This window comes from Heteronotia binoei, chromosome 9 (genome assembly GCF_032191835.1).
Source record: "Heteronotia binoei isolate CCM8104 ecotype False Entrance Well chromosome 9, APGP_CSIRO_Hbin_v1, whole genome shotgun sequence".
Lineage (NCBI taxonomy): Eukaryota > Metazoa > Chordata > Lepidosauria > Squamata > Gekkonidae > Heteronotia > Heteronotia binoei.
In genome coordinates, this window is record NC_083231.1 from 112,280,489 (window position 1) to 112,288,749 (window position 8,261).

Consider the following 8,261-nt stretch of genomic DNA (forward strand, 5'->3'; position numbering starts at 1 on the left):
GAACTTTATAAAGGACACAGACAAACACAAAGAATTTTTTTTAAAAAACTGAAAAGATGCTTAAAAGATTAGCACCATTGCAATATTTCGCTTCTTTAACAGTCTGATAACTCACAACCTCTTGTTCTGAACTATTGCATCAAAATCTGAAGACGTCCGTGCTGTAGCAAACTTGAGTTCAGGTGTTGTTCAAGTGTGTCCATAACTTGCAAACCTACTTTTGGTTTATTGACATTCATTACAGAAATCTCATGGTCAATGCTTTGAGCCTAAGACCCAGGGAAAACGCGAAATGGCTGGGCATTGTGAACTTTTCTATGTAAGTTGCTTCGCGTGCTGGTCAGCCAACAGAGAAAACAGAGGCTTTGCTCTGTAGTTCCTGCGCAGTCGAGCAAGCCTGGCAAAGCAAGCTGTGATGCGGAAGGAAGCAGATGATAGTGAATTGCTTGTGAGTCTGATAGGAGCCCTCTGGGGGCCTGATCTGGCCCTCGGGCCGCATGTTTGACACCCCTGTGCTACGGGTTCTAAACAGAGGATCAGGGAAAGAGAAGAGTGTAGGAAACTCATTGGTGGAAAAGTTTCACACAAGAAGGTTCACAACGGAGCCAATGCAGCATCCAAGGGCAGCCTTGGATGTACGAATGAGCCTGAGAATGGGAAAACTTAAGAAGAAGAACTGCAGATTTATATCCTGCCCTTCTCTCTGAAGCAGAGACTCAGAGCGGCTTGCAATCTCCTATATCTTCTCCCTACACAACAGACACCCTGTGAGGTGGGTGGGGCTGAGAGGGCTCTCACAGCAGCTGCCCTTTCAAGAACTCCTCCTACAAGAGCTATGGCTGACCCAAGGCCATTCCAGCAGCTGCGAGTGGAGGAGTGGGGGATCAAACCCAGTTCTTCCAAATAAGAGTCCACACACTTCACCACTACACCAAACTGGTGTAATAAAACCTTGGTGATTTCCCACTCCTCCACTTGCGGCTGCTGGAATGGCCTTGGGTCAGCCATAGCTCTGGCAGAGGTTGTCCTTGAAAGAGCAGCTGCTGTGAGAGCCCTCTCCAGCCCCACCCACCTCACACGGTGTCTGTTGTGAGGGAAGAAGGTAAAGGAGATTGTGATCCACTCTGAGATTCGGAGTGGAGGGCAGGATATAAATCCAATGTCGTTGTCTTCTTCTTATTATTATTATTACTACTACTACTACATTGTAATTTATCAAGGGTGGCCAACGGTAGCTCTCCAGATGTTTTTGCCTACAACTCCCATCAGCCTCAGTCACCATGGCCAATGGCTGGGGCTGATGGGAGTTGTAGGCAAAAAACATCTGGAGAGCTACCATTGGCCACCCCTGTAATATATAATTATACAACTCACGGCCCGGTTGCTAACAGGCCACGGACCAGTACCGGTCCACAGCCCTGGGGCTGGGAACCTCTGGACTAGATGACCCTGGAGGTCCCTTCCAACTCTATGGTTCTAAGATTTTATATATCCGAGCCTGTTTTATTTCTGCTGGGCAACCCTGCTAAGTATCCAACAAGTATCCCCAAGATCTCTTGTCTTCCTTTTGCCTGCTGAGTTCTGACGCCGCCTGGGCGCTGCTGGGATCCAAAGAGCTGCCATTAATCCTGTTAAATATTTAAAAGGGCTTCGTGGTTCGAAAGAGCCCATATAGATGGCCGTTCAATACGACTTCCTTCATACTCAGGCGCGAAATGAATTATGGATGAATTAACAGATTCCTTTGGAGGGGCGTCGCCCGCTCGGCGTTAGAAGTCCCATTGATTTGCTCGAGAGAAACCAACTCTATGCCCAACTCCCTCCCTTTGAAATCAATGGAGTCTAATGCGGCCTGGTCGTGCCTTAAATATTTAATACTAATGAATACTTCATACTAGGTAACAGGCAACGTCCAGAGATGTGCCGATACATTTTGGAGCCAGAGGCAGAAAATTCGGAAAGGAGCTTCTGAAGTGGTTAAAAAAAAAGATGATGGTGATGATGATGATGATGAAGATATTGGATTTATACTCCAGCCTTCACTGTGAATCTCAGAGTCTCACAATCTCCTTCCTCCACCACAAACAGACATCCTGTGAGGTAGGTGGGGCTGAGAGAGCTCTCCCAGAAGCTGCCCTTTTAAAAGACAGCTCTGCGAGAGCTATGGCTGACCCAAGGTCATCCCAGCAGCTGCAAGTGGAGGAGTGGGTCCATGCACTGAACTACTACACCTAACTAGGAAGGAGGGATCACTGAGGGAACACCCAATGAAACAAAATAGTCTTTGCCTACTGGTGGAAGATAGCAAAAGAAAGGGCCAGACCAGGGCTTTTCCTAGAGCAGGAACTCCTTTGCATATTAGGCCACACATCCCTGAGATAGCCAATCCTCCAAGAGCTTACAATCGGCCCTGTAAGAAGAGCCCTGTAAGCTCTTAGAGGATTGGCTACATCAGGGGTGCTACACTTAACCACTACACCAAACTGGCTCACAATAATAACAACGACAGCAGCTGCAGTTTAATGCTCTCCCCAAATCTGCCCTCCAATTTGGGCTATTTTGTTCTCTGCAGTGGGAAAGCTCTCCTTGAAGTGACTAGTCCTCATGAGGCTGAGGCTTTGAGGGGCGGGGCCTGGCCAATGAGGGGTGGAGCCTGATCAGTATGGGAGGAGCAGAGTGGCTTCTGGCACTTGGGAGAAATGTGCGACTCGTAAAAAGAGCAAAAGCTCTCAAGCTGGGCAGCAAAATTGAAACCCAGATCGCTTAATCCTGGCCACACGCATGGTGTACGTGGTCAGTGCATACAGAGGAAGCCTGGGAACAAGGTAGGGTTGCCAACCTCAAGGTGGTGGCTGGAGACCCCCCAGAATTACAAGTGGCCTCCAGATGACAGAGTTCAGTTCCCCTGGAAAAAATGGCTGCCTTGGAAGTGGACATTCTATAGGGTTGCCAATCCCCAGTTGTGGGCTGGCGATTCCCCCAGTTTGGAGGCCCTCCCCCCACTTCACAGTTAGCAGAATGTGGGGGGTGGGGAGGGCAATGTCTGCTGGGCACTCCATTATACCCAATTCCCCTGGGGTATAATGGATACGTCTCGGGAGGGGGCTGTTTTTTGAGGAAGAGGCACCAAATTTACAGCATAGCATCTGATGACACTCCTCAAAACACCCCTCAAGTTTCAAAAAGATTGGACCGGGGGGTCTAATTCTATGAGCCCCCCAAAGAAGGTGCCCCTAGCCTTCATTGTTTCCAAATGGAGGGAAGGAGTTTAAAAGGTGCGCGGTCCCTTTAAACGTGACGGCCGGAACTCCCTTCAGAGTTCAATTGAGCTTGTCACACCCTTGCTCCTGGCTCCGCCCCCAAAGTCCCCAGATATGTCTTGAGTCAGACCCGGCAACCCAAACTGTACAGCATTGTACCCCTCTGAAGCCCCTCCGCTCCCCAAATATCACCCTCTTCATGGAATGAATATTTCTTCTGCCTTCCCCATCTCCTCCCCCAGGCAGAACCCAGACATCCCATGCATGGAATTCACGTGACTTACCTGCTTCCCCTGGGCTTCCAGGGTGAACCAGGGGACTGAATTACAATCCTTGTGTTCCCGCTCTCAGCATTTCAGCAAATCTTCTACTCTAATAGTCAAGTGGGGCCCAATCCATGGGTATCTAGATCCGTAGACGGGAGCCACCCTAGCCAGTTTGAGAGCCAAAGAGTGCAGACTCTTAATCTGGAGATCTGGATTTGATTCCCTAGTTCTCAACATGCACCTGCTGGAGTGATCTTGGGTCAGTCACAGTTCTCTCGGATCTCTCACCGGCCCCACCTACCTCACGGGGTGCCTGTTTTGGGGAGAGGAAGGGAAGGAGATTGTAAAGCTGCTCTGAGACTCTGGGTGAAGGGTGGGGTATAAATCCAATCTCCTTCTCCTCTTCAGGGCCAGCCAGCCCTAAACTGTCTGTTACCCTAAGCAAGGTGAACTTCCAGCATCTCCCCTGCGCTGATCACATCACCGAGTCACATGTGGGTGCCCAATTCGGGGCACCCAGAAGGCCAGTGCCCTAGGCGATTTCCTAGTGTGCCTAATCTAAGGGCCGGCTCTGCTCTTCCTACCTCACAGGGTGTCTGTTGTCGGGAGGGGAAGGGAAAGGAGATTGGAAGCCACTCTTGAGTCTCCTTTGGGTAGTGAAAGACAGAGCAAAAAACCCAGTCTCCTCTTCCTCTTCTTCCTCTTCCTCTACTTCTCTTTCCTCCTCCTCCTCTTCTTCTTCCTCCTCCTCCTCTTCTTCTTCTTGCTCTTCTTCTTCCTCCTCCTCCTCTTCTTCTTCTTCCTCCTTCTCCTCTTTTTCTTCTTTCTCTTCTTCTTGCTCCTCCTCCTCTTCTTCCACCTCCTCTTCTTCTTCTTGCTCTTCTTCTTCCTCTTCTTCTTCTTCCTCCTCCTCCTCTTTTTCTTCTTCTCTTCTTCTTGCTCCTTCTCTTCTTCCTCCTCCTCTTCTTCTTCTTCTTGCTCTTCTTCTTTCTCTTCTTCTTCTTCCTCCTCCTCCTCTTTTTCTTCTTCTCTTCTTCTTGCTCCTTCTCCTCTTCTTCCTCCTCTTCTTCTTCTTGCTCTTCTTCTTCCTCTTCTTCTTCCTCCTCCTCCTCTTTTTCTTCTTCTCTTCTTCTCTTCTTCTTGCTCCTTCTCCTCTTCTTCCTCCTCCTCCTCTTCTTCTTCTTGCTCTTCTTCCTCTTCTTCTTCCTCCTCCTCCTCTTTTTCTTCTTCTCTTCTTCTTGCTCCTTCCCCTCTTCTTCCTCCTCCTCTTCTTCTTTTTGCTCTTCTTCTTTTTCTTCTTCTTCTTCTTCTTCTTCTTCCTCCTCCTCTTCTTCTTTTTGCTCTTCTTCTTCTTCTTCTTCTTCTTCTTCTTCTTCTTCTTCCTGTAAAGAGATAGTTCAGCAGTTTTGGGAGATCACCCCAGGTTTTAACGGCAATTGGAAAACTTAAAAAAAAAACATTGGGGGGGGGTTTAATTCACCCCTCCCCCCAAAACAGCATAGTCTGTGCCTCACGCTCTCAGAGGCCCCCATCCGTCCATCTCAGATGCTCTAAACCCAGCACCACAGCACCTCCCCCTCCTGTTCCTCTGCTCCAACGATGACCCCGGATGCTGTAGCGATCCCAACACCTGTTTTGGGGGGAAATGGCATCTATGCATTGAGCACATCTGGAAGGATGGAAGGCGATGAGAGAATGGAAGCGATCAGCGATGGAGGAACGGTTGGTTTATTCTTAGACTCGTTGCGGAGGCCTCTTTTAGGCTTGGGATGTGGAGGAAGCCATCAAAGGACTTGGCCTCTCACCACACGTATGCAGAGGCCCATTGAGCACTGGAAGGATGTGATTCCTGAAATGTGTTAACCACTTGCTTTTATCTTTATTATAATATATATATATATTAAAAAGAACAAAAAAACAAAACACACTTCATGGATCTGTCTCGAAGCCGGTTTCTCCCATCTTGGGCCAGCCTGCCTGTAAATAGAAAAGCAATATCACCATGAATACCAGACCTTATTATTTTCTCAATCACCCTGGAGTCATTTCATAGTAAAAGAGGTGCCGGAGCTCATTAGCACCACTCATTTGCATATGCCAAACCCCCCTGATATCGCCGGAAGGTGTACTAAATGCCATCAGCTCAGCATCTACTTTCAAATGCTTCTTGAATTCGAATGGTCATCAGGGCTTTTTTTGTAGCAGGAGCTCCTTTGCATATTAGGCCACATACCCTTGATGTAGGCAATCCTCCAAGAATTTACAGTAGGCCCTGTACAAAGAGCCCTGTAAGCTTTGGAGGATTGGCTGTATTAGAAGCAGAAGAAGAAGATATTGGATTTATATCCCGCCCTCCACTCCAAAGAGTCTCAGAGCGGCTCACAATCTCCTTTACCTTCCTCCCCCACAACAGACACCCTGTGAGGTAGATGAAGATATTGGATTTATATCCCACCCTCCACTCCGAAGAGTCTCAGAGTGGCTCACAATCTCCTTTCCCTTCCTCCCCCACAACAGACACCCTGTGAGGTAGATGAAGATATTGGATTTATATCCCGCCCTCCACTCCGAAGAGTCTCGTAGCGGCTCACAATCTCCTTTCCCTTCCTCCCCCACAACAGACACCCTGTGAGGTAGATGAAGATATTGGATTTATATCCCACCCTCCACTCCGAAGAGTCTCAGAGCGGCTCACAATCTCCTTTACCTTCCTCCCCCACAACAGACACCCTGTGAGGTAGATGAAGATATTGGATTTATATCCCGCCCTCCACTCCGAAGAGTCTCAGAGCGGCTCACAATCTCCTTTACCTTTCCCCCACACACACATAACAGACACCCTGTGAGGTAGATGAAGATATTGGATTTATATCCCACCCTCCACTTGGCTCACAATCTTCTTTACCTTCCCCCCCCCACAACGGACACCCTGTGAGGTAGATAAAATTGGATTTATATTCCGCCCTCCACTCCAAAGAGTCTCAGAGCAGCTCACAATCTCCTTTACCTTCCTCCCCCCCCACAGGCACCCTGTGAGGTAAATGAAGATATTGGATTTATATTCCTCCCTCCACTCCAAAGAGTCTCAGAGCGGCTCACAATCTCCTTTACCTTCCTCCCCCACAACAGACGCCCTGTGAGGTAGATGAAGATATTGGATTTATATCCCGCCCTCCACTCCGAAGAGTCTCAGAGCGGCTCACAATTTCCTTTACCTTCCTCCCCCCCAACAGGCACCCTGTGAGGTAGATGAAGATATTGGATTTATATCCCGCCCTCCACTCAAAGAGTCTCAGAGCGGCTCACAATCTTTTTTACCTTCCTCCCCCACAACAGACACCCTGTAGGGTTGCCAAGTCCAATTCAAGAAATATCTGGGGACTTTGGGGGTGGAGCCAGGAGACATTGGGGGCAGAGCCAGGAACAAGGGTGTGACAAGCATAACTGAACTCCAAGGGAGTTCTGGCCATCACATTTAAAGGGACAGCACACTTTTTAAAATGTCTTCCTTCCAATGGAAATAATGAAAGATAGGGGTACCTTCTTTTGGGGCTCATAGAATTGGACCCCCTAGTCCAATCCTTTTGAAACTTGGGGGGGTACTTTGGGGAGAGGCACTAGATACTATATTGAAAATTTGGTGCCTCTACCTCAAAAGATAGCTCCCCCAGAGCCCCTGAAACCTCCAGATCAATTCCCCATTATACCCTATGAGAAACGATCTCCACATAGGGAATAATGACGACGTTTCCCTCTCCTCCACACACACACACCCTTCTCGCAAATCTGATGTAGGGGATTGGCCTCTCTACTCACCAGCAGCTTCTTCACAGGAACACAGACACAGAAACTTGAAGCCTTTCACCACCTCCGGAGGTGCAAAGGCACATGGTCCTTTGCGACGTGGCAGGAAGCAGCCTGGAAAAGCTCCGGCTGCTGCGATGGAGCTGGGTGGGAAGGGGAGGGGCAAGGAGAAGCTGCTGCGATCCGAGGTGAGAAGGGAAGGGAAGGGAGGAGGAGAAGCATCGGGGATCGGTGGGAAGGGGAGAGGAGAAGCTGCTGAGATCTAGGCTGCGTGGGAAGGGCCACCATCCCCCCCCCCGCTTTCTGGATTTTGGGCGAGTGGGGGGGGGAGGCTCCAAATCGGGGGTCCCCGCCCAGGTGGGGGATTTGGGAAGCCTAACACCCTGTGAGGTGGGTGGGGCTGGAGAGGGCTCTCACAGCAGCTGCCCTTTCAAGGACAACCTCTGCCAGAGCTATGGCTGTCCCAAGCCCATGCTAGCAGGTGCAAGTGGAGGAGTGGGGAATCAAACCCGGTTCTCCCAGATAAGAGTCCACACACTTAACCACTACACCAAACTGGCTGTCCAGTGTCAGGCTGTGTGGCCTAATACGCAAAGGAGTTCCTGCTTCAAAAAAAGCCCTGATTGTCATAATAAAACCTTCCTCCCAGAGCTTTTTTTGTAGCAGGAACGCCTTTGCATATTAGGCCACACCTTCTGAATGTAGCCAGTCCTCCAAGAGCTTCCAATAGGCCCTGTCAGAAGAGCCCTGAAAGCTCTTGGAGGACTGGCTACATCAGAGGCCTAACATGCAAAGGAGTTCCTGCTACAAAAAAAGTCCTGCTTCCTTCATCATACTTTTAAAATGACTCTCCAATGTGGCCACAGTGGCATGATGAAGATTTCCTTCTGTCTGCTTGATACGTTTTGGTTCTTTTTCCTATTTTGTTCTG